Below are 26697 nucleotides of genomic sequence, written 5' to 3' on the forward strand. Positions count from 1 at the left end.
GGGAGAAGGCGATCATTTTTTGGACCAAACACCACAGTGCCGCCGAAGGCCGGCCTATCTGGCGATGTTCGTCTGTGTCTGTAATATTGCACTGCGGTCATAGTGGCTTATCCGTCATATGAATTGTATGTAACCTGGAACGATTCACATATTTCCCATTTACTACCTGATACCACAGTGCGCGCGTCCCCGTATCAAGGTGTACTGTACGGCATACCACTGACCGTGTCACTTTTGACTGTTGCCTCTCTACGGCATTACTCGGCCGTCCTCGAGTCGAGATGTGGTATACATCACGTGCCGTTGCCATCCTGGTAGGCGGTGGTTCCGTATGTACATAACTACGTTCCACAAAAATGATTCGTATGTGGTCAAGCGATGTTGAGGTGTGAGCCATTGCTACCGGTGCCAGACGAGAAGATGGTGCCAGTTCGCCTATCAAGGTGCTCGTCATACTTATCTGGTGTCGCGTCCACATCTTGATCATCGTGCTTACGTAAATCGAAACTGCTAGGTCGTGGACGTGGACTAGCCCAAGCCCTCCACGACTACTAAGGAGGGGTGAGGATTTCAAGTCAGATCTTAAACAGCAGCCTGGTGCTCACAAAATATCCCTATGCCGCCGGGATTTGGCGCGCCTACACCACCGGCATAGGACGAACTTGTGTCAGGGGGATACGAGAAGCTAGATAAGTGTTGGCAAAGGTGAACCGTTGTATTATGTCCAGAGCCCTTAACCTGTGACTTTAAACACTGGCCTGAACTGTTTGCAGGAGATGTCTGTAGCCGAGTGCGTCGAACGTCTGTAATGAAGATAATTCCCAAGCATTTCATCTTGTCTGTCGGCTGTAATAGTGTTACAGTTCCCTCAGGTGTCCTTCCCGATGTTCGTCGCTTCAAACGTTGCCATGTTCATACGACTTCCCGTAGCCAACCATACAAATTAATCCAATGCAAAGCCGCTCTGCCTCGTCCCCAACCGTACTAAAAACTTTAGGTCATCCGCGTATGTCCTGCATATAAACTTGTGATGCCTTATCGTCATTGCCGGCCGCAGTGGCCGTGCGGTTCTAGGCGCTACAGTCTGGAGCCGACTTACCGCTACGGTCGCAGGTTCGAAACCTGCCTCGGACATGGATGTATGTGATGTCCTTAGGTTAGTTAGGTTTAATTAGTTCTAAGTTCTAGGCGACTGGTGGCCTCAGAAGTTAAGTCGCATAGTGCTCGGAGCCATTTTGAACCTTCTCGTCATTCCTTGGAATCGGTTCCGGAGCCCGCAGAGCAACGGCTTGAGAGCGATGCCATAAAGTATCGTCGACAGCGGGCACCCTTGTCTGGCTGGTCATGAGAAGGTGGTGGGCCCCACCATGCGTCCATTTATGAGCACTCTGGATGAAGCACGTGGAGGAGTCTCATCACGGCGGTGACAAAACTCTGTGGAAACTTCATTTGCGTCAGCACTTCCACAAGGTAGTCGTAGCTCACCCTATCAAAGGCACAATCGAAATCTATCGGTATCAGTGCACCCCTGAGACGACATGTTGTTGCCAGTGCAATCACATCGCTGTAGTCGCTGAGTGCCGTTTGTATACGCTATCCCCTACTAGCTGGGTTTGTTCGAGTGATATCACTTGGCGCAGTACGCGTGTGAGACGTGCCGCAGGTATGCTGGTGTAGATCTTGTAGGGTCAGTGGCCGGTTGGTCTGCATCCCTGTGCCGCCGGATGTTTTGTGGATAGGCATGGTCATTCCTTCCACAAAGGCGGGTGGAAGAGGCTTACTGGGAGACATCATTTCGTGATTCATGGCAGTCCATCGCGGAGTCATGAGATCTTTAAACATCCGATAAAACTCTAAGGGAAACCCGTCGGACTCGGCTACTTGTTCGATGCTCCCTTATCGAGCGCTTCTTGTACGTCTTCATCTGTGACTACCACCGTTAACTCTCATTCAGCCGTCGCGTCGAGGCACTCGGACAGCGTTCCTGGGATATCATGCAAGGCTGCCTCGTCGTGTTCCGCTTCTTCATAGCCCGTCCATTGTCCCACAAAGGCGTTAGCAATTTCCTTTTGCATTGTCATACGGCCAGCATCCGGCAATACGACCGTCTGTATAAAGGTACTGCGGCTACGTTTTTCTCTGATAACGTGATCCATCGACGACGATTCTTCACGGGCTCGTTCAAAGATCCTTGTGCGGACTGTGTCCCCCTCCAGAAGGTGTCACGTTATGGAAGTTATTTGAGACTGTGCTGCACAGTCCTCCGCTGCACGCATTCTGAACGGACGTGGCCTTCCTTCCCGCATCCAGAGCATGTTTTGTGTTGTCCATCGTACATGACTATTGCTCTGCATGCGCCGATGAACAAGTATGAGCGTACATGTTGTGTCAGCTCTATTCTAATCTGTCGCACCCCATTGAGAACGGGGTAGTCGTGAACTTGGACCATTTTTCCTCCACGTGGCTAAGCACTCTTCCATGTGGGCGTAGGGCATCAGTCACCAAGTCAGACGGAAGATGTGTATGCTTCGTAATATCGGTCCTGCATGATCAATAGTTACCTCTCCAACATTTTCAATGATCTTTCACACACTGCATCATTAATCAGTTTGACATAGAAGACACTGCTCACTTTGGAGAGGTGTATTCCAGTCAGTTCGTTATAATCAAGTTTAACTTCATTCGAAAAACAAAACTTGAGAGTCGGCTTTCGGTATGCATGTGCCGTTCTACAGGGTGTTACAAAAAGGTACGGCCAAACTTTCAGGAAACATTCCTCACACACAAAGAAAGAAAATATGTTATGTGAACATGTCTCCGGAAACGCTTACTTTCCATGTTAGAGCTCATTTTATTACTTCTCTTCCAATCACATTAATCATGGAATGGAAACACACAGCAACAGAACGTACCACCGTGACTTCAAACACTTTGTTACAGTAAATGTTCAAAATGTCCTCCGTTAGCGAGGATACATGCATCCACCCTCCGTCGCATGGAATCCCTGATGCGCGCTGATGCAGCCCTGGAGAATGGCGTATTGTATCAGAGCCGTCCACTATACGAGCATGAAGAGTCTCTACATTTGGTACCGGGGTTGCGTAGACAAGAGCTTTCAAATGCCCCCATAAATGAAAGTCAAGAGGGTTGAGGTCAGGAGAGCGTGGAGGCCATGCAATTGGTCCGCCTCTACCAATCCATCGGTCACCGAATCTGTTGTTGAGAAGCGTACGAACACTTCGACTGAAATGTGCAGGTGCTCCATCGTGCATGAACCACATGTTGTGTCGTACTTGTAAAGGCACGTGTTCTAGCAGCACAGGTAGAGTATCCCGTATGAAATCATGATAACGTGCTCCATTGAGCGTACGTGGAAGAACATACTGTCGAAACTAAAATGAGCTCTAACATGGAAATTAAGCGTTTCCGGACACATGTCCACATAACATCTTTTCTTTATTTGTGTGTGAGGAATGTTTCCTGAAACTTTGGCCGCACCTTATTGTAACACCCTGTATATCGGTAAACAACCGCGCGAGCGAACTTCCGCGGCAGGGACGTAAACAGATGCCCAAGTCGCAGCACCGCCGAAGGCAGACTGATTATTAGGCAGCTGCTTTAACCACTGCGCCACCCAGACACAATGTTTATGCAATTGCGCGGACCATCTCGGCACACATTCCCATCTAGCGCCTCCTATCAGCAGACCCCTTCCATGTTCGCTACTTGAGATTCCTACGAGAGGTCGAACGTAATTGTTCATCTGCACTGAGGGTGGTGCATTCATTGCCCATCGAGGCGAATCTGTTATATGAATGCGTGGCGTTTGTTCTCTCGGACAGATGGAGGTATTGCATAAGCATACTCTGAAAGTAGCCTGACTGGTATACAGTCTGAACCGGAGGCCTTGCCTTTATTAAGTAAATTAAGCTGCTTTGTTACACCGATGATATCTACTATGTTTCTCATCTTGGAAGTTGTTCTTGACTAGAATTCAAGAATCTTTACTTCGTTTTCGGAAAACCGTGTTTAATAACTCTGCTTCAGTGGTGCTGTCATCAGTGACTTCACCGTTGTTATCGAGCAGTGAAGGTATTGATTTGCGTCTTGCCACTGGTGTGTTTAATATATGAACAGAATCTCTCTGGGTTTTCTGCCAGATTCCGAGACAGAGTTTCGTTGTGGAAATCATTAAAAGCATGTTACATTGAAGTACGCGCTATATTTCGAACTTCTGCAAAACTTTGCCAGTCTTGGGGAAATTTATGTTCTTTTAAATTCGGCGTGTTTTTTTCGTTGCTTCTGCAACAGCGATGTGACCAGTTTTGTGTACAATGGGGGATCAAAACCATCACTTATTAATGTATGTGGTATACAACTTTCAATTGTCGTCGATACTATCTCTTTGAAATCATTCCACATCTTTTCTACGCTTACACGATGTATCGGGAGGAGTGAAGACTGTCTCTTAAAAGGCGTTAAGAGCATTTTTATGAGCTTTTTTGAATAGATATACTTTGCGTTTCTTTTTGATGGTTGAAGGTGTTACGGTATTCACCCTAGCAGCAACTGCCTTGTGGTAGCTAATCCGTGTATTCTTCACGATACTCCCTATTTGTTCAGGATTATTTGTTGCTAAGAGATGAAGCATGCCTTCGCAACTATTTTCGCTTCGAGCGGGCTCATGAACTAATAGTTCAAAACAATTTTCTTAGAAAGCATTCAGTACAATTTCGGATGAAGTTTTATGCCTTCCACCGGCTTTAAACATCTAATTTTTCCAGCATTTCTCCAGCATACTGCTGGTAAATTGAAGTCACCACCGACTATAACTGTATGAGTGGGGTACCTGTTTGAAACTGTTATGACTTGTACAATTTATATCATGGTTTTCAGTCAGTTATGCTATCGTGGTGAAGCCAAAGAGAATTTTTAAAGTTCTGCAGTATGATTGAAGCACCTTGTGTAATCATTCTTTATAATAATTCTAGTCTACTTTTATTAACAACAACAGCATTGTCACCAATAAAATCACATATACCAGGACTACATTTTATGAAAAAGTAGTAGTAAATATTTACATGAAATACAAGACTTACTTGTTGCTATGGCTTTGGAACATAACTCAAAGATGGAGGGAAGAATTACAATGAAATATGTTTCTCCTATCCTTACGCGTTGTTGTATAGCCATCCAAAACTTCTGTTTCATATGTTTGAAAACAAAACAATCAAACCTATTCAAGAAATAGATTGATTCTATAAGAACACTCTAAAGCCACAACCATTTTCACAACCTAACAAAAACGATTAAGAGGTCGAAATCTCTCGTTAAAATAAAGAAAATCGCATTTGGATCTTCTGTTTGATTGCTACCAACGTCACTAGCCAACTGGTTATAGAAACACCACACAACTAAATAAAATATTTAGAGAAAACTCAAATAATCTGTAAGATATCTTCTCAACGTAAAAGCAAAGCTCTCCTGGCAGACTGATTCATCTTATGATGAATATTTTCTATTGAGGGTACGACAAAGGAGAGTAAACAGTTCAGAGGGAAGCAAATCATGTGTTACGAAAGAAAAGTTACATTCGGGGAAAACAGAACAGCGATAAGATTTCCCGCCGCCAATGGCGTAGATAACGATGGGACAGGGCCATCACACAGTAATCCCCGGAGAAAGACCGTGAGGTCTGACTCTGGCTTGTTGTGAGCTACTGTTTAACATACTACGAACCGTGATTGTGACAGATTCAGAGAAACTTTATGAAATAGTATAAAAATGCAAATTTAATTGGCCAAAAGTAACGAGTAACGGTAGAATACACGACACTGATGATAACAGAGAACTCGCAGAATAAATCACAACTGGTTCTTTATTCACAGGAAGTCATGAGCTCTATCAACATGAGGTATCAAATTTATTCCAAATTTCTAGGTTTCCAGGAGGTTATTGACTTCTCATATGCGTCTTATAATAAATTTGCGTGTCCATGGAGCATCGTCTAAATTGTGCGACTGGATTCGTGATTCCCTGTGAGAAATGCCATAGTTCGTGGTAACTGTGTGCTATCGCGGAACAGGGGACAGAGCGTAACGGATATGATACGTGAGCTGGGGTGACAATCAATAAACCAAAGGCGTTTTTCGTTGCGGCAGGATCTTCTCATAAAGTTTCAGTCACCAACTTTTTCCTCGGTTTGGGAAAATGTTTTGTTGGCGCTCACCTAAAAGGGCGGAATGAGCAGCATAATAATATAAGAGAAATCAGAGTTTTTTTTCTTTATTGTTATTTTCAAACCTGTTTACAGGCAGGCCAGCAGCAGCATACTACGCCGCTCTTCGGCCGCAGAGAAACATACAAGATACAAATGAAGACAATGTGAAAGAAAAAAATACGGTGGACATGTAAACGGAGACAAACACTTTTTAAAACACATGGAGCTGTTCACGGGCTTAGAGTCCAAGATAAAAGTTGTTCAGACACTTGGACACAGACAGAGACGAAAATTGTCACACGTGAACGTAGGTGCACAAAACGAATTACACTGAACCACTTAAGCACAAAACGACGGCACACACAGAAACACAAGGCGTCGATCTCCGGCGCGCAAATGTTCACTAACCGTGTACGATTCCGGGGACCTGCCAAGAAAGGAGGAGGGGGCTAGGGGTGCAAGAGGGAGAGGGAGAAGGAGAGGGGAGAAACGATGCCATGGGCAGGGGAGATAGGGGGAAGGGAGAACAGGGGGGGGAACCCAGTGGGAGAGGGGTGGAGGAAGGGGGGTGCCAAGAGGAGAGGGCACAGGAAATGGGGGTGCGGAGGATCAAAGTTGATAGGAGGGGTAGATTGAGGGGAGGAGGACATCATCAGGGAGGGGGAGTTGGCGGAAGCCACCTTGGGAGAGGCTAAGGAGGGTGGAGAGATGGAGACCGGGTGGGACATGGGAATACAGGCGCAGCAGCGGGCGGGGGTAGGAGAGGATGGGCGAGACAAGCGGGTGGGGAGGGTCGAGTTTGCGGGAGGTGTACAGGATCCGTATCCTTTAAGGAAAAGGAGGAGGTGGGGGAAAGGAATGAGATCGTACAGGATCCACGTGGGGGAGGGGAGACGAATGCGATAGGTGAGGCGGAGAGCATGGCATTCAAGGATTTGAAGGGATTTATAAAAGGTAGGGGGGGCGGAGATCCAGGCCGGATGGGCGTAGCAAAGGATAGGGCGGATAAGGAATTTATAGGTGTGGAGGATGGTAGAGGGGTCCAGACCCCACATACGGCCCGAAAGGAGCTTGAGGAGACGGAGTCAGGAGTGTGCCTTGGCTTGGATTGTCCGGAGATGAGGGGTCCAGGAGAGGCGACGGTCAAGGTACTTGAGGGTGGGAGTGAGGGCAATAGGACGGCCATAGATGGTGAGATAGAAATCAAGGAGGCGGAAGGAAGGGGTGGTTTTGCCTACAATGATCGCCTGGGTTTTGGAGGGATTGACCTTGAGCAACCACTGGTTGCTCCAAGTGGTGAACTGGTCAAGATGGGATTGGAGAAGGTGTTGGGAGCGCTGCAGGGTGGGGGCAAGGGCAAGGAAGGCGGTGTCATCAGCAAACTGGAGAAGGTGGACGGGGGGTGACGGCAGTGGGATGTCCGCCATATACAGGTACAAAAGGTACAGAAGGGGGGAGAGGACGGAGCCTTGGGGCACACCGGCGGAGGGGAAAAAGGTGTAGGAATCCGTGTTATGGATGGTGACATAGGAAGGACGGTGGGAGAGAAAGGAGCCGATCAGACGGAAGTAGTTAATGGGAAGGGCGAAGGTTTGGAGCTTGAAGAGGAGACCGGAATGCCATAAGCAGTCTTAAGCTCGTTCGAGTAACCGGTGGACAGGACTACATTGTAGAGCCTGGCCAAGGTGGAGAGGAAAGAGGCAGGAGCTTCACGAAGGTGACGATAGGAGACACGATCGTGACCAGGAGCGGTGTTGCGTTTTGTGTGGAGTGTAGCAATGAGATCCTGTGTAGTGATTGGGGCATTGAGTTCCGTGTGTGTAATGTTGTCCAAGTACTGGAAACCAGGCGCGTGGGGAGGGACAGAGGTGTCAGTTCGATCGCAAACATCCGGGAAGAGGGAGTAATCGAACTGGGGATCATCGGGGATGGAAAAGACATCAGACAGGTAGGAGGCAAAGTGAGTACCAGAGCTCGCACAGAAAGATTTAAGTGTTCGTTTTTCCCGCGCTCTTTTCGAGAGCGGTACGGTAGAGAAAGAGCTTGGAGGTGGTTTGATGATACCCTTTGCCATCCACTGAAATTGTAAATAGCACAGTAATCACATAGATATAGATTTGGAGCTAATGAAAACACACTGAATGAAACATAGGTGATATCTAGGGTTCTCCAAGGAAGTGTACACGATTTAGGAGACGTTCTGAGCAGCCCTATTAGATTGTTTGCACAGATGGCGCTGTCGCTTGCCATCTAGTAAACTCTTCAGAATATCGATACGAATTAAAAAATGATCCACACACGATATCTGCATGGAGCACAAGGGTCAATTGGCCCTAAACAATAAAAAGTATGTGGCTCTCCTCAAAAGGCCTAAAAAATTCTTTAAATTTCGGGTTACACGACAAAGCATGTAACTTTAAAAGTTGTCGATTCAACTAAGTACCCAGGGATTACAATCACGACCAACTTAAATTGGCTTCGTCATACAGGAAACGCTGTGGGGAAGGTGAACCAAAGACTGCGTTTCACGGGTAGAACATTTAGAAGACGCAATAACTGTGCTAAAGAGACTGTCTGCATTACGCTTGTCCGCCCTCTTCTGCAGTATTGCTGCGCGGTATGGGATCATTACCAGATACGAATGACCGACGACATTGAATAAGTTCAAAGGAAGGTACCTCGTTTTGTATTATCACGAAATATGTGAGAGAGTGTCATGGATATGACAAGCGAGTTGAAATGGCAATAGTTAATGCAATGGAGTTTTTCTTTACGGCTAGACCTTTTCACAAAATTTCAATCACCAACTGTCTTCTCCGGATGCTAAAATATTTCGTCCGCTACCACTTACACAGGGAGAAACCACCATCGTAATAAAATAACAGACATCAGAGCTAGCTCGAAAAGATTTATTTATTAATTTTTCCCACGAGCTATTCGAGAGTGGCACGATCGAGAATGGTGTGACAGTGGTTCTATGAACCCTTTCCCAAACACTTACGTGCGTATTGGTCACTAGTCGTATAAATGTAAATGAATTTGAGACGATGTTCACATCTGTTGTTTAGCCAGTTAGTTTCATGTTACATCGATCATTTGTACTATAAATCGTAGCGATATGGAACGAGTCATTTTATATTCACATCACAAACTATTTTTACGTACATGCTGATCATTTACGAGTACATTTAAAAAAAGACATAACACGTGAGTTAGTATTTCCTGAACACCATCTTTTACACATTACAATAATAGAAATTCTTATACGGAATAGAAGGAGTAGTCAAGGAGAAAAAATTTTCACAATTTACTTTGCTATCTGTCAGAACTTTTAGGCCACTGACTAAGGTATCAAAAATTTAGGTTACAGCGTTGTGCACCCCTTTTTGTGCCAAAGACAACCTTAATGTGGCTTAATAAATGTCATTTTTTCTTCTGGTATGTTAGTTGTGCGCATCGTTGCTCCTGTTGAACTACAGCGGATTGCCGGCCGGAGTGGCCGTGCGGTTCTAGGCGTTGCCGTCACGGTGGCTCAGCGTGTTCGGTCAGAGGGTTAGCTGCCGTCTGTAATAAAAAAAAAAAAAAAACTTAGTTAATTGATATACAACGAACGAAACGGAACAAAATGAGATTAAAAACAAAACAAAAAAAACCAAAAACAAAAAAAATGGCGCTACAGTCTGGAGCCGGGCGACCGCTACGGTCGCAGGTTCGAATCCTGCCTCTGGCATGGATGTGTGTGATGTCCTTAGGTTAGTTAGGTTTAAGTAGTTCTAAGTTCTAGGGGACTTATGACCATACTTGTTAAGTCCCATAGTGCTCAGAGCCATTTGAACCTCAGCAGTTAAGTCGCATAGTGGTCAGAGAGCCATTTGAACCATTTTTTTGCAGTGGATTATTTACAACAAAATCCATGACAAACTGTAAAGTAGTAGTCAAAATGCCTAACTCATTAAACTGACGTCTACGAGATGATGGTGCATGAGCACCACTTCTTCTTCTTGCAGCACATTTTTCAGCAGTGAAGACTTTCCTAATATTGTGTAGGGTCCTCGCGAGCACGCAGAAGTGTGGCAACACGACGTGGCATGGACTCGACTAATGTCTGAAGTACTGCTGGAGGGAACTGCGACCTTGAATCCTCCACGGCTGTCCATAAATCCACCAAAGTACGATGCGGTGGAGATCTCTTCTGAACAGCACGTTGCAAGGCATCCCAGATATACACAATAATGTTCGTGTCTGCGTAGTTTGGTGGCCATCGGAAGTGATTAAACTTAGAACAGTGTTCCTGGAGCTACTCTGTAGCAATTCTGGACTTGTGGAGTGTCTCGTTGTCCTGCTGGAATTGCCCAAGTTCGTCGGAATGCGCAATGGGCATGAATGGATGCAGGTGTTCAGGAAGGATGCTTACGTACGGGTCACTTATCAGAGTCGTATCTAGACGTATCAGGAGTCCCATATCACTCCAACTGCACACGCCCCACATCATAACAGAGCCTTCACCAACCTGAACAGTCCCCTGCTGACGTGCACGATCCATGGACTCAGGAGATTGTGTACATACCCATACATGTCCATTCACTCTATACAATTTGAAACGAGACTTGTCCGACCAGGCAACATGTTTCTAGTCATCAACAGTCCCATGTCGGTGTTGACGGGCACAGGCGAGTCTTAAAGTTTTGCATCATGCAGTCATCAAGGTACACAAGTGGGCCTTCGAATCTGAAAGCCCTTACCGATCATGTTTCATTGAATGGTTCGCACGCTGCCACTTTTTGACGGTTGAGCATTGAAGTCTGCAGCAATTTGCAGTGTCTTCTGTCCTGTCTACCCCCAGCCCATAGCCGCAGCTTTACCATGGTGTCCTGCTCTCTATCCACCTACACATCCTCCACCTTCTCTCTCAATCCAACACCTACCCCTCATGGATGATGAACTTCGTCCTTATATCTACCCCTCCTACCAACTCTAACCCCATCTTTCCCCTCCCCTTCCCCTGAGTGGTGTTTTCCTCCCTCCTCCACCACCTCCCTTTCTGCATCTCTGCACTCCCTCTCCACCTCCCACCCCGTCCATCTCTTGCTCCTTTGTGTGACCCTGACCCCCTTGCTTTTCCTCCCACCCTTTCCAGCCTCCCTCCCCCTCTGCCCCCTCCTGTCCTCTCTTTCCCTCTTCTATGTCTCCCCTCCCTCAGCAAGTCCCTCCTGGTAGTTTTTACTCTTCATCCTGTGTGCTTTGTCTCGTGCACTGGTTTTTAAGTGAGGGCGTTCTGGAGTGTTTTAATGCTGTGGCCAGCTTTTAACTTGTGTGTGGACTTTTTTACGTGCTACACTGATCGCTCACTGCGTTATTTTAACTTTCTGTGGACTTTTTTAACCGTCCCCATGAAATTCTTCGTGTAAATGTATATTTTAACCTACAATGTCTCTCCTTACTATGTTCTCATGTCCGCTTTTCCTCTTTTTATTAAATGTATCACTTGGCTGTAGAGCGGCGGATTGCGCCAATGCAAGTCCTTTCCTGTCCATATAGGGCACGGGAAGGTAATCATAATAAAAGTTATGCTAACAGACAGACTTTTAGCGTATCCTGGAATTTTTGTGACATATTTAAACACACACTTCATCATAAAAGCTAAAACTGCAGGGTAATTTGAAAAACAGGTAATGGATAAGGCTCTGATGAGTATTTTAATGCGTATTACCATATATATAGTAAATAAACTACTAAAAATGGATGCTAGTGTCTACTATGTAACTTTTATCAAGTGTGTACAAGACACATTTTTTATGACAGTACAATACGCATTTAAATTATTTGTTTGTCTTTTCAAATATTGCATTAGTACTGTTCCCAATATCAACTTGTAACTCTAATATCAGTGCTTTCCACTGTTTTCACTTGCACATCATCAACCTTAAAACACACAACCTTCCAACCTAACCTAGACGTCGGGCTACGCTACAGGTTAGTCCATCACCACAAACAACATTGAAGGCGGGAGGGGTGGAAAAATGGTTCAAATGACTCTGAGCACTATGGGACTCACCTGCTGTGGTCATTAGTACCCTAGAACTTAGAACTACTTAAACCTAACTAACCTAAGGACATCACACACATCCATGCCCGAGGCAGGATTCGAACCTGCGACCGTAGCAGTCGCACGGTTCCGGACTGCGCGCCTAGAACCGCGAGACCACCGCGGCCGGCACACTTAATATTTTCACATTTGTTCCATTAATATAAAATTAAAGCCAAGGGAAGAAGAGTTTTGTTGAGATGAAATTTTGTCTGTGGGTCATGTATCATGTAACAACAAAGGAATATTCGTTGGTAATATAAATAATACCATTTTAGGTAACTTTTTGTCAGTTGGGCTACTGAAACGTTACATTAGGCCCTCACAAATAATCGCCTACACAGGCATATTTCCCGGTTGCACTGACACAGTTCACTTCTTTCTTGCGACTAATGACAGTGCAACATCTACGGTGATAAATCGCAGAAATTGCATGAAGTGCAGAAATCTCGTAAGTCACAGAAAGTTGTGAATTCGTTAACTGAGATTTTTAACTACGACAAGTCGCAATTACCGAAAAGTAGCATTTACAGAAATGAGTGATATCGGAAAATCGCAGAATAGCCCATTCCTACACCGGCAGCTGAGGACGAGTAACACACTTACTCATCCGCATCACTGTACAAGATATCAGTCGTAGAGTTGTGGCGATTCGTAAATGAGTCGTTCATTTGAACGGCTCTAAATAAAGAATAGTAGGAATCGAATCGTGATACGTACGAACCGTCGTTCAAAAGATTCGTAAGAACGATTGCGTTTCCGAGTCGTGACGATTCCAAGTTCCAACGATTCATCGATTCTTAGTGCTTCGAAGGCAACTTCCGAATCATGCCGAGTCGTGCCGCATGATTACGACCGCCAGATGGCAGTCAAGTGGAGGATGCGTGTGAATAACGGAAGTTCGGAACTGATAACGAAGTTCGTAATATTACTCGTGAAAACCAAACTGACACTTGGCGGTGTCGTCTTCTAACCTAAATAGTAGTGACAGCGGCAAGTTCTCAGACAAATTAAAAGCAAAATACCTATGCTTTATATTTAGATGAAATGAAAGTTAAGCTAAGTTTGCCTTGTGGGAGGGCTGTCAGCTGCGTTATGAATTACAAGGGTGACCTGGACTTGGAAAGACCTGCCTCACTGCTAGGTTTTGTTACTAGCAAACAGACGCCTCTAGTTAGATACGTTCAAGCCACACAACCAAACTGGCATACCACGTAATTTTGCACAACCTTTCGCACAAATCGACTAGTTTTCCTGGCATACTGAAATAAAACAATAGATGAAATCAAATCAAACGTGACCTTTCACCAATTAAGGCATTACACGTATAAATCGATAATCTCAGTTGTAACGTCATATGCATGTTTACTCATAAATAAACTATTTCTTGCATATCTCATCACGACAGTTCGATTCTAACCCCGTTGACAATTTCAGACATGTCCTGCCATCTGTGAGTAAGATGTAGAACTTTTTGCATTCCGTAGGAATCGGTTCGCAATGTGATACTGATTCGCATAAATCAAATCGTGAAAAAGAATTATGTTGCCTAACTCTACCAAGAGCTATGTACCAATGCTACAATTCAATAATTGAGAGGATGTAGTAATCCTCCAAAACTTAAATTCCCAACAGCTCCCTCAAAGAAAACGTTCGGGTTTAGCTGCTGGACGTTTTGGCATTACATTCGCAGCCATACATACGATTTGACGAAAGTGGTACTTGATAGGCTTATTTGTACGTACACCTTGTAAGAACACTCATATTTTGCCAATTTTGAGTACAATCATTTACGTGTTATGGATGTAATTTTAAGTAAAATTAATTTGTTTTTAACAGTATAACAATCCTTCGTTTCTGAAATTTATATCCAGAAGTCAAGTAGCGCAGTTCACGGTGACAGCGTTTTACGCTGACGTCTGTCGGTAGGTTAGTTAACGGCTACCCTACTCTACCGCCTGATCGGCAGACGTTTGAAGCTGACATCTGTCGGCAGCTAAGTGTACCGCCAACCTGTTTTACCGCGTAATCGGCAGATGGCAGTGTGAACACTTGTTGCGCGGTGTCTGCTGCTTTAAACGTGTTTCATTACGATCAGTGCCGGACAAAGTATCACACTCAGACTCATTTTACTATGTACTCAGCAAATTATTATAAACTGCATTACAGAGCAGGGGGAGAAGAGTGTGCCGGAGAGAGAAATCGTGTGTTTCAATACTGTTACAACCCTTGAGTTCGCAAGTGCAATAAAATGTTTCTTCGGCATTGAAACTACGATACGTTTCTGTTGCTTCATTTTATTGATTCACGGTGTTCTAAATCATCGACGACAATTCTCTAATCTTTAGATTGCTCAGGCGGGAGGAGGTGGCCCTAACACCTCTTCGGATCGGGCACTGTCCTCCCACAAATAGCTTTTTATTACGGCAGGAGGATCCTCCGCTTTGAGATGCTTGTGGTGTGCACATCTGTGTCCGGCACATTTTAAAAGACTGCATTTTATACCGTGATGCACGGGCAGAAGCACATGTTGATGGGGGATCTGCCTTCTGTTTTAGCTAATGAGATGTGTGTGTCTAGGGTTTTTCAGTTTTGTGATGTGTCTGGACTCTGGCCTAAACTTTTAGGCTGGAGGTTTTAGTGCATTGCAGAGTGGCTGACTCCTCCCCTTTTTTCCTTGCGGTGAGCCAGCCACTTCCATCTGATACATTGTTTTAGCTCCCTCTATCATTTTCTTCCTGTGTTGTCCATGTTTTACTGCTGACGCTCTGCTTCATCCCACACTTTGGTGTGGGTGGCTACAGGTTTTTCGAAGATTATTACCCATGTTTTCTGTTTCGTTTTATATTCCTGTTCTGGGATTCTTCTTGACACCCGTCTCACGGTGTTACTGAATGGGTGCTGAAGACCTTGCTGTCGTGCGCCCAAAACCTCTATACTCTACTCTTTCCCTCCATTAAACGTGTTCCATTGCGATCAGTGCCGGACAAAGTATCACGCTCCGACTCATTTTGCTATGTACTCAGCAAATTATCAAACTGCATTACAGAGCAGGGGGAGAAGAGTGTGCAGAGAGAAACCGTTGTGTGTTTCAATACTGTTGCAACCTTTGAGTCCGCATGTGCAATAAAATTGTTTCCCAAATAGCTTTCCCAAGCAAATCGTTCAGGTTTCACTGTTGGACGTTCTGACGTTATGCCCGCAGTCACACATACCATGTGACGAAAGTGGTACTTGACAGGCTTCTTTGTACGTACACATTGTGAGAACACTCACATTTCTGCCAATTTTGAGTAAAATCTTTTACTTTTACGTGCTATAGATGTAATTTAAGTAAAATTTATTAGTTTTTAACAGTATAACAATCCTTCGTTTCTGAAATTTATATCCAGAAGTCAAGTAGCGCAGTTCATGGTGACAGCGTTTGACGCTGACCTCTGTCGGCAGGTAAGTTAACGGCCAACCTACTCTACCGTCTGATCGGCAGACGTTTGAAGCTGACGTCTGTCGGCAGCTAAGTTTACCGCCAACATGTTTTACCGCGTAATCGGCAGATGGCAGTGTGAACACTTGTTGGGCGGTGTCTGCTGCTTTAAACGTGTTTCATTACGATCAGTGCCGGACAAAGTATCACACTCAGACTTATTTTACTATGTACTCAGCAAATAATTATAAATTGCATTACAGAGCAGGGGAAGGCGAGAGTGCCGGAGAGAAACCGTTGTGTGTGTCAATACTGTTGCAACCCCTGAGATCGCATGTGCAATAAAATGTTGCTCCAGCATTGAAACTACGATTCGTTTCTGTTGCTTCATTTTATTGATTCACGGTGCTTTAATCCATCGACGACAATTTACTAACCTTTAGATTGTCTTATGAGTAAACTATCGGCGACAATATACTAACCTTTAGATTGTCTTATGAGAGGATGTTATATCCTCCTTCCAAAAATTGTTTTGCAACTAGCTTTCCCAAACAAAACGTTCAGGTTTAGCTATTTTTCACCACTGGGTAACCTTCACCTTCAACCAACCGATTGACGAAAGAGGTACTAAATAGGATTATTTGTAAGTACCCATTGTGAGAACATATTTGTGCCCATTTTGAGAAAAATCATATACTTTTGTGTGTTATGGGTGCAATATTAAGTAAAATTGATTTGTTTTTAATAGTATAACAATCCTTCGTTTCTGAAGTTTATATCCAGAAGTCAAGTAGCGCAGTTCACTGTGACAGCCTTTGACGCTGACGTCTGTCGGCAGCTAAGTGTACCGCCAACATGTTTTACCGCGTAATCGGCAGATGGCAGTGTGAACACTTGTTGCGCGGTGTCTGCTGCTTTAAACGAGTTTCATTACGATCAGTGCCGGACAAGGTATCAGACTCATTTTACTATGTACTCAGCAAATAATTATGAACTGCATTACAGAGCAGGGGGAGAAGAGTGTGCCGAGAGAAACAGTTGTGTGTTTCAATACTGTTCCAACCCCTGAGTTCGCATGTGCAATAAAATGTTGCTTCGGCACTGAAACTACGATACGTTTCTGTTGCTTCATGTTATTGATTCACGGTAGTAGTGGGCAGGAAATCGCGTATCCGTTAGAAATCACAGTGATGAGAAGTCACAGATATCACAATAACAACTTTACAAAATCTAACTGCGATTTCAGTCACAGTTAGCAGTCGCAAGTAGCATTTCACATTAAAAGCCGTGAGCCATCTATTGGCCGAATTCCATACTGCTTTCTGCGATTTCAGTGCCAAATCGCAACTAAGAGACGCAAGTAGCAACTAAAAAGCGCAGTTAGTAGTGTCATCTGTTGAGCAAAGCTCATACTACGCTATTCGCTACGGAGTCAAACTGCGATTTCCGTGACAAGTCGCAACTAAGAGTCACAAGTAGCAACTAAAAAGCGCAGTTTACATTCTTTTCCAAGTGCCATCTGTTGAACGACGTACGTACTTCGTTACGAGAGCCTTGTGCCTCACGAGATCGGTGTGCTGTGTGCATATGAAGGACTTATTTCATTAGTGGTACAAGTCCATTTTTGTTCATTTTGAGATACGAAGTCGTAAAGTTAAATGAGCGCTGAAAAATCTACAGTTGAGAGACCAGAAATATTCAAGCATATGGCTTCTTGCTAGAAATGAACCTTTATTAATGTTTGTTTGGATCATTAATTTCAGAAGCATTATAGACAGAAAAGTGGAGGTAATGGACTTGTACCACTATTGAAATAAACCCTTCACATTATATGACGACATGCACATTCAGCATCGGTTATGGTTGGTCAAACACAGCTGTGACTCTGAATGTATTATATTTTAAGAAGCAACATTGCCTTTTTCTCCTGAAAATATCAAGTAACGTAACAAATGTGATTCTGCTTCCAATATGACAATTTTGGTTAATACTCCACATGCCTACAGGACTTTGCAATGTTAACACAGCAGAACTCAGACATCTGTAAAGTGTAGTGAAATGAAAACAGCATTATTGAGTCATATGAATGCCTCACTTTTATTCCGGCACAGTTCAAGACTCCGGATAAAAGTTTTGCACCTGGTGTTCTACGTAGCAACTTCACACACACGAACTTTTTACCGACACTACTACCACCTACATAAGTAAGCTTTTCCTGTGTTACCTTCAAGTACTGCACTTAAGCTATTCCTGATTTAACTGGAAGATCTGTACTTCCCACTTTCATATCTACAGCCTCAAAATGCATATTCTATACCTCGGGCTATGTTACAGGTCAGTGTCACACCAAGATTGTGGAGAAAAGGGGGGGGGGGCTGCATGTGACTCTTCAACTAGTGTTTACCAGTAAGTATGTGGCGAAAAATTACGGGTATAGGACGGCTTATACCATGTGGAAAATGAGATTTTCATTATTCAATCACTGTATTTAACATTTATTATTCCTTTAAAATCGCATAACAACTTCAATAAAACACAGTTTAATCACTCATCTGCACACTTTTTTCACAATTATGTCACTTTTAAACTGCAAATCCTCTAAGAGCTGTCTTGAATCTTCACGAGTCTCTCTCAACAGCCTTGATGTGGATAGATACGTACAGCAACCAGTAATCAAGAGTCAGAACTGTGTCTGCAAAATCACAAGGATTACTAAACAATTTTTGCTGTCACTAATTACAAACAATATATTTGACAGAGTAGATTGCTACTATTTGCTGTAATGAAAGCCACTCAGTGGGGTATATTTCACATTTGCAAGCACGATCTCACTGAAGTAATTAAGTCTATCGAAACACTTAGAAACTAACCTCCTGGCTGACGAAAACAGTCTAAAGACGAAGTGGTAATTTCTCCAGATCTGTTGAGTTATCAATTTACTGAGTGACTGAAATGTAGTTCGGGTACCTGTGAACATAACAATATGTTAGAATTCATTTTCTAAACACGAACTATTACGCTACTGTATGGCTACTTACATATTAATTACACTATTAATATTTTCACAGTTGTTTCTTTAATAAATAATTAAAGCCAACGGGAAGAACAAACGTAAAACTTACTTACCAATGTCAGGTTTGTTGAGATGCAATTTTCTGTGTGGGCAGATGTAACTTTTTCATACGGTGGTAAGTCGCGGGAGTCACAGAAATATCAGTGGCGGAGGGATACGCGACCTACGTTCCTAAACTGCGACTCTTAAGTGCGACAAATCACAGTTAAGAATAGCAGATACTGGAAAGTAGCATTCACAGAAATCACTGATATCGGAAAATCTCAGGCGTTTATATCGTCTATTTGCGAGAATGTTATATCCTCTTCCAAAAACTGTTTCCCAAATCTTCTTCTTTAGTGTTCAACCCTGAGATTGGTTTGCAGCAGAGCGCCATTCCTCTCTTCTGTCTGCTTTCCTCTTCATTTCCACATATGTGTTACATCCAACGTCATTCATGATCTGTTGCATGTATATCGTCTATTTGCGAGAATGTTATATCCTCTTCCAAAAACTGTTTCCCAAATCTTCTTCTTTAGTGTTCAACCCTGAGATTGGTTTGCAGCAGAGCGCCATTCCTCTCTTCTGTCTGCTTTCCTCTTCATTTCCACATATGTGTTACATCCAACGTCATTCATGATCTGTTGCATGTATGATATCCTTGGTCGCCCCCGCCGATTCCTTCCCTCAATAACTCCTTCTGCTATTGTTCCAATGATATTGTTGTGTCGTAGGATGTGCCCTACAAGTTTGTCTCTTCTTGTTTGGATGTGCCTCCACAGAGATCTGGTTTCCTGTACTCTTCTAAGCACCTCTTCATTTGTTACTTTGTCTGTCCAGCTGATCTTCATCATCCTTCTATAGCACCACATCTCCAGGGCCTCTAGCCGTCTTCTCTCTGCTCTTCCAACTGTCCAAGTTTCACATCCATATAGGGCCACACTCCAAACGAAACCTTTCATGATGCGTTTCCTTATTTTCAGACTGATGTTGTTGCTGGTGAGTAAGTTCCTTCTCCGATTAAATGCAATTTTGGCCTTTTGTATTCTGGTCGCAATTTCTTTCCGGCTTCTACCATCCCTTGTGATTTTGCTTCCCAGGTAAGTAAATTCCTGTATCACTTCCAGCTCCTCTCTTCCAATTCTAATTCTCGGAGGTTCATATTCTGCTCCTGTACTGCATACCATCACTTTAGTCTTTTTCTTGTTTATTCTCATTCCATACTGATTGTATAGAATTTTTTCCGTTGTTCTGAGGACTTCCTCTAGATCTTCTTCTGTCACCGTGACTATAGCAATATCATCTGCATAACGTACCATGTCTATCTTCTGCCCATTAATTCTGATCCCCACCTTAGTAGTTTCTCGAACTTGGTCTATAGCTTCCTGGATGTAAGCATTGAATATAAGAGGGGAGAGAGCACATCCTTGTCTTACCCCTTTTCTAATATTTGCTTGTTGTTCCTGGTGACAGTTCCTAATCACTGCCACCTCATTCTTATAGAAACTGAGTATCACGCAGATGTCTTTGTACTTTATTCCAATTTTCCTCAGCACTCTGAACATCTCTTGCCAGATAACGTTATCAAATGCCTTTTCCATGTCTATAAAGGCCATATAAGTTGGTTTATTTTTCTGTAATTGCTTTTCGATAATGAGTCTTAGTGCCAGAATCGCCTCTCTTGTTCCCAATCCCCTTCTGAAACCAAACTGATCTTCACTCAGCATATCCTCCACCTTCTCTTCAATTCTCTTCAGAACTATTTTTATGAGAATTTTTGATGCATGTGATATTAGGCTAAGAGTTCGGTGCTGTTCACATTTTGTAGCTGCTGCCTTCTTTGGTATAGGAACAATGATACATTTCTGGAAGTCTGTCGGTATCTCTCCTGTGTTATAGATGGACCTAATAAGTTTAAGCAGCATCATTTTCATGCCGTCACCAGCATTCTTTATTAGTTCTGCAGGGATGTCATCAATACCCGTTGCTTTGTTGTCCTGTAGTTCTTTTAGAGCTCTGTCAAATTCTTCTTGCAGAATGTCATCTCCCTTGTCATCTTCATCTACTTCCTCTTCTTTTCCTATTACTTCCTCCGAAAGAGGTGTTCCAGCATACAACTCCTCTATGTATTCTTTCCATCTCTTCAGCATGTCTTCACCAAACAGCATTTTCCCCTCTTTATTTTCTGTTGTGCCTGAGAGTACTGTTTTACGTTTGTTAAAAAAAATTGATTTGCTGTTCTGTAGGCTAAATCAGTTCTTCCGTTTTGCATATTTTCTTCTACTTTCCTGCACATTTCTCCAAGAAAATTTTCTTTTGCTTTCCTAGCTTCTCTATTAACTAAATTCCTTAGTCTTCTGTATTCAGCTTTTCCTTGTTCCTCAGTTGCATTTTTGTATAATCTTCTGTTTTCTATAAGCTCAATAATATCTGCTGTAATCCATTTCCTCTTGTTTTTGAGTTCAGTTCTTCGAACTATCTTTTCCGCTGCTTTGTATATACCAGATTTAATCTGATTCCAGTCTTCATTTACTCCACCATGTTGAAAATTTTTAATTAGGTTGTCTGTTTCATGAGCATAGTGCTTTGCCAGTCCCTCAGTTTTCAGTTTTTCTAGTTCCCATTTAAGTTTTACTGGCCTCTTCTTCAAACGTTTGAATCTCAGTGAACTTTTCATCATGACCAGGTTATGATCACTGCCTATGTCTGCAGATGGATAGCTCCTGCAATCTTTTATCTGGTTCCTAAAACGTGCTTTCACTAGAATGTAGTCAATCTGTTGTCTCCTCAGGTCTCCAGGGGCCTTCCATGTATATCTTCTTCGTTTGTGGTGTTGGAAAAGTGTGTTTGCAACAACTAATTGGTGCTTTGAGCAGAACTCGATCAGTCGATCACCTCTTTCATTTCTTCTTCCAAGTCCATATTTGCCAACAATTCCTTCCTCCGGGTCTTCACCCACAATCGCGTTCCAGTCCCCCATGGCAATCAGGTTTTCATCTCCCTTAACATTTCTCATCGCATCACTTATTTCTTCGTATATATTTTGTCAATGACTGCATCTTCTTCTTTGGATGTTGGCATGTATATTTGTATTATCACAGTGTCCCTTGGTTTAGTTTCAAGTTTGACTAGTATTATTCGAGAGCTATATTGCACATATCCCTTGACACGTGAGCCATAGTTTTTCCTCAAAATTATTCCAACTCTATCTTGGTCAGTTCCGGTGTGAATGACTCTGTATTCTCCAGACCAGAAATCACCTGGTTGGGGCCATCTCCGATATGCCCAGGATATCGATTTCCAGTCGCTCCATTTCAAGTTTTACATTTTCTAGCTTGCTACACTGAAGCAGTGTTCTCACATTCCAAGTGGCTATGTTAAAATTGGGATTCATTTCCTTCACGTTGTCTATATCTTTTGCAGTCCCCACCCGGAGATCCGATTGGGGGACTATTTTATCTCCGGAAAATTTTACCGAAGATACTGACATGGTTTACTGCTGATGCTTGGGATAACCGTAGTTCTTTAATGTGGTGGTTTCCCGTTGCCTTCCACATCCTATGCCGTTGACCATCAGCTGGTTCTTCCGCCTTTGGAAATGATTTCTCATTTCCAGGGCAAGAGGGTGCCCTGTCCAGCAGATGCTGGGGTGATGACTTATCCCGGTCATCCTTCGGTCCCTGTCTACGTTAGCCATCATATGAAGTGATGTTGCCCACTCTCTACCGCTTGGAGGTGTAGATCAGGAGTTTCCCTTCATCGGGTCTAGGACCTTAATGGCATTTCCTAGTCCCCTCCAGTACTTTAGAGAGTTTCCCAAATAGCTTCCCCACACAAATCGTTCGGGTTTAGCTGTAGTACGTTTTTTCCTTACATCTGCAGGCATTCAAACACTGTGACGAAAGTGTTACTTGAGAGACTTATTTGTACGTTTACATTGTGAGAACACTCACATTTCTGCCAATTTTGAGTAAAATCATTTATTTTTACGTGCTATAGATGTAATTTTAAGTAAAATTAATTTGTTTTTAACAGTATAACAATCCTTCGTTTCTGAAATTTATATCCAGAAGTCAAGTAGCGCAGTTCATGGTGACAGCGTTTGACGCTGACCTCTGTCGGCAGGTAAGTTAACGGCCAACCTACTCTACCGCCTGATCCGCAGACGTTTGAAGCTGACATCTGTCAGCAGCTAAGTGTACCGCCAACATTTTTTACCGCGTAATCGGCAGATGGCAGTGTAAACACTTGTTGGGCGGTGCCTGCTGCTTTAAACGTGTTTCATTACGATCAGTGCCGGACAAAGTATCACACTCAGACTTATTTTACTATGTACTCAGCAAATAATTATAAATTGCATTAAAGAGCAGGGGGAGAAGAGTGTGCCAGAGAGAAACCGTTGTGTGTGTCAATACTGTTGCAACCCTTGAGCTTGCAAATGCAACAAAATGTTGGTTAGGTATTGAAACTACGATATGTTCCTGTTGCTTCATTTTACTGATTTATGGTGTTCTGAAAATCCGATCTAAAATGAAAACCTTCTGGGGTATGGGACGAGACATTAAAAATGCAACTTCTATAAACTTACACTTTTTATGAACAGTGTACTATTACTATGCTCCTCAATACCAGTTGTGTATTGAGTCTGGTTAGTTAGTTGGAGAATCGATTTTTTTTTCTTTTTATCTCGTTTTGTTCTATCTTGTTCCTTGAATTTGTTCGTGGAGCACTTCCGATGACACAAGCCCCCACAGCTTCCAATAAATCTCCCTTGCCACCAGCTCCATTTTCCACCTGAACACCTTTGCCAATTACTCCCACAACCAAGCCCATTTCACTTTCACCCGCCTCTACACCCTAGTTTATGCCTCTTCCCTTCACTCTCTTCCCCCTCTCTTCCCGTCATGGCACGGCACGAGTATCGCATCCTCTTCCAGACCATTCACTCCTTCCGCACACCCTCTCCCACCACCAGATTGACACCTTCCTCTTGAACGAAACCTTTCTCCACCCCCACCATTCTATCTGCACCTCTCCCTATATCCTCCACCACACTGACACTCCTGCTCCTCATGGGCCGGGTGGAGTCGCAATTAGCTACCTTAAGCATATCCTCGTCTGGCCACGACATCTCCTCAATGACCCCACAAGACACCTTATCCTCAGCGTCTTTTTACCCTCTCTCACCATTACCTGTGCCACCACCTATGTCCACTCCACTCCTCCTCTTCCTTATGACTTCATCTTCCACATTGACCGCACATTCTCCACCTATGTTATTGCCACCGACCTCAAAATCCATAGCCGCTCCCCTGCCGCCCTTCGGCGGTGGCATCAGTTCCTCTCCACAATGCAAGGTGACCTTGTTCCTCTTCCCCAGCACACTCGACCTGAAAGTGACACCACCCCTGATGATGTCTTTGCCTCCGCCAATTTCCTTGGGCTTATCGCAGTCGCCATCCTTGACCCCACAGGTAGCGATCACCTCCCCATCCTTCTCACCATAACGTCTGCTCGACACCTCCCCCCCCCCCCTCCGGCTCCCGTCCCTGCACCCTCTCCTAAGGTCGTCCATGACTACCACCATGCCAACTGAGATGCCTACCGGGAATCCATCACCACCCTGGTCGAAAGCCACCCTCTTACCTATCGCCATCTGACGACATCATCCACGCCTCGTCCTTCCTTCAGAAGGTAATTGCTGACGCCATGGCAGCCCATGTTCCTATTCCTGTTCCTGACAGGGATACACTCCAATGCCACCGACAAATACAGCAAAGCATACGGAAACTTATTACAGCAACAAAACACTGAGACTGGCGCCAGACCTGCACATGACTCAACGCCACCGTCTCCATCAACTCCTAAGTACTGGTCCGCCTTCCGTGGCCCTACTGGTTCCCATTCCGCTCCCCACTATCCCTTCTCCATAATGACCGCCCCTTTCCTGACAACCTCAGTAAGGCCAACCACTTCGCTTCCCGCCTTTCCAAGATCTTCTCCATCCCAGATGATCCCCATTTTGATTATTCTCTTTTCCCCACCATCGCGGAACACACCAATACCTCGGTAGCTCCACTTGCTCCTAGTCTCCAGTACTTGGCGCAGTTGCCCCCTCTGACATCAACACTAAAATCATGGAGCAAGACATTAAACTTATTCTCTGGTCCAATCGCAACACAGCCCCTGGTGCATGCTGCGGTGGTCTAGTGGTTCAGGCACTCAGTCCGGAACTGCGGGACTGCTGTGGTCGCAGGTTCGAATCCTGCCTCGGGCATGGATGTGTGTGATGTCCTTAGGTTAGTTAGGTTTAAGTAGTACTAAGTTCTAGGGGACTGATGACCTCAGATGTTAAGTCCCATAGTGCTCAGAGCCATTTGAACCACAGCCCCTGGTCACGACTGTCACCTACTACCACCTTAGAGAAAGCCCCTTTTCCTTCCTGACTGTCCTCACCCATCTCTATAATGTCATCCTCTCTCTACCAGTTTCTACCCTGACCTGTGGAAGACTTCCCGCATCCTCTTACTCCTCAAACCCAACAACCCCTTTCCGTCACCTCTTCCTATCATCCCATCTGCCTCACCTTCAGTAAGGTCTTCAAATCCATCCTCTGCCGCCGTATCCATCAGCATCTTAATCAACACCACCTCCTCCCTGTTACCCAGTGTGGCTTCTGACCCTCCTCCTTCCCTGAAGACCAACTCCTTAACGTCATTTACTTTCTCTCCCTGCAGCTTAACTCCTGCCGCTCTGCCATTTTTGTTTCCCTCAACCTCCAAAATGCCTATGGCTGTGTAATGCAACCCAGTCTCCTCTTTAAACTCTGAACCTACACCCTGGCGATCAATTTTGTTTATCTGGTCGCTTCCTTCCTCTCGCGCCGTCCTTCCTATGTCATCCTCCACAACAACAATTCCCATATCTTTATCCCACTGATGGCGTCCCCCAGGGCTCTGTCCTCTCCCCTCTTCTTTATCTCTTGTATACGGCTGATATGCCCAAGCTGATGACACCGCCTTCCTGGCTCTCTATCCTACCCTTCAACGGTCTTCTGCTGGACCCCTGACCTCCAGACCATCCAGCAGAAAGCCCATTCCTGCCTCCGCCTCCTGAAACTCCTGTCTAGCTGGACATGGGAATTGCATCTTTCCACCATCCTCCACACCTACAAATACCTCATCTGTCCTGTCCTCTCATGTCAGCTTTGCCTGGATCTCCTCACCCACCCGCTTTTACAAGGCTCTCCAACTCCTTGAAGGCCATGCACTCCGCCTTGCCTTCCGTATCCTCCTTCCTTCCCAAACAAAGCTGCTGTATGAACTCATCCTCTTCCCCCACCTCCTTTTCCTCCAACATCTCCGCATCCTTTGCATAGTCTGCAGGCCTGATCCCCCCACCCTCTGGTTTACTCCTTCCTCTCCACCCACAGCCCATTGCTGTGCCTCTATCGCTGTATCCCTCCCTCTCTCCATCTCCAAACCCTCCATCTCCTCCATCAGGGCAATTTGCAGCACCTCCCCCTCCCAGATGATGAACTCTGCCACGATATATACCCTTCCTTCCAACTATAACCTGGCCTTGTTCACCCCTCTCTCCAGGGCCCCCTTTTTTCTCTCCCCTCCTTCTCCCAGAGAGGATTTTCCTCCTTCCCCCATCCCGCCCTATCTGGCCCTTTTTCGGCGTGCCCCCCCCCAACAATCTCCCCCCTCTCTTCTCCTCCCTCCCTTCTGCCCTTCTCCCTCATCTCCTTGCACCTGGCAGATCCTCTGTTTAGATCATCATCAGTGTGCCACGTCAGTGTTGTGTTTAGTGCTGTTCTCCTGTGTGTCGAGAGGTGTGATTTTAATTATGTGCTGGCCTTCTACTTAGTGTTACTGTCAGTGATTGTTATGTGCTACGCCATCCGTCGATAC

The 26697-nt window shown here is 44.5% G+C and overlaps 1 long non-coding RNA gene across 1 annotated transcript; it reads right to left on the reverse strand.

The window, feature by feature from the left end:
* Nucleotides 1–18235: 18235 nt before the first annotated feature.
* Nucleotides 18236–19429, reverse strand: LOC126299228 (uncharacterized). Its single transcript, XR_007552748.1, has 3 exons — nucleotides 18856–19429; nucleotides 18600–18696; nucleotides 18236–18421 (listed from the first exon to the last, which is right to left on the reverse strand). It is a non-coding gene; the product is annotated as an uncharacterized LOC126299228 (long non-coding RNA).
* Between the last annotated feature and the right edge of the window lie 7268 nt (nucleotides 19430–26697).

The sequence above is a fragment of the Schistocerca gregaria genome, chromosome X (genome assembly GCF_023897955.1).
Source record: "Schistocerca gregaria isolate iqSchGreg1 chromosome X, iqSchGreg1.2, whole genome shotgun sequence".
Lineage (NCBI taxonomy): Eukaryota > Metazoa > Arthropoda > Insecta > Orthoptera > Acrididae > Schistocerca > Schistocerca gregaria.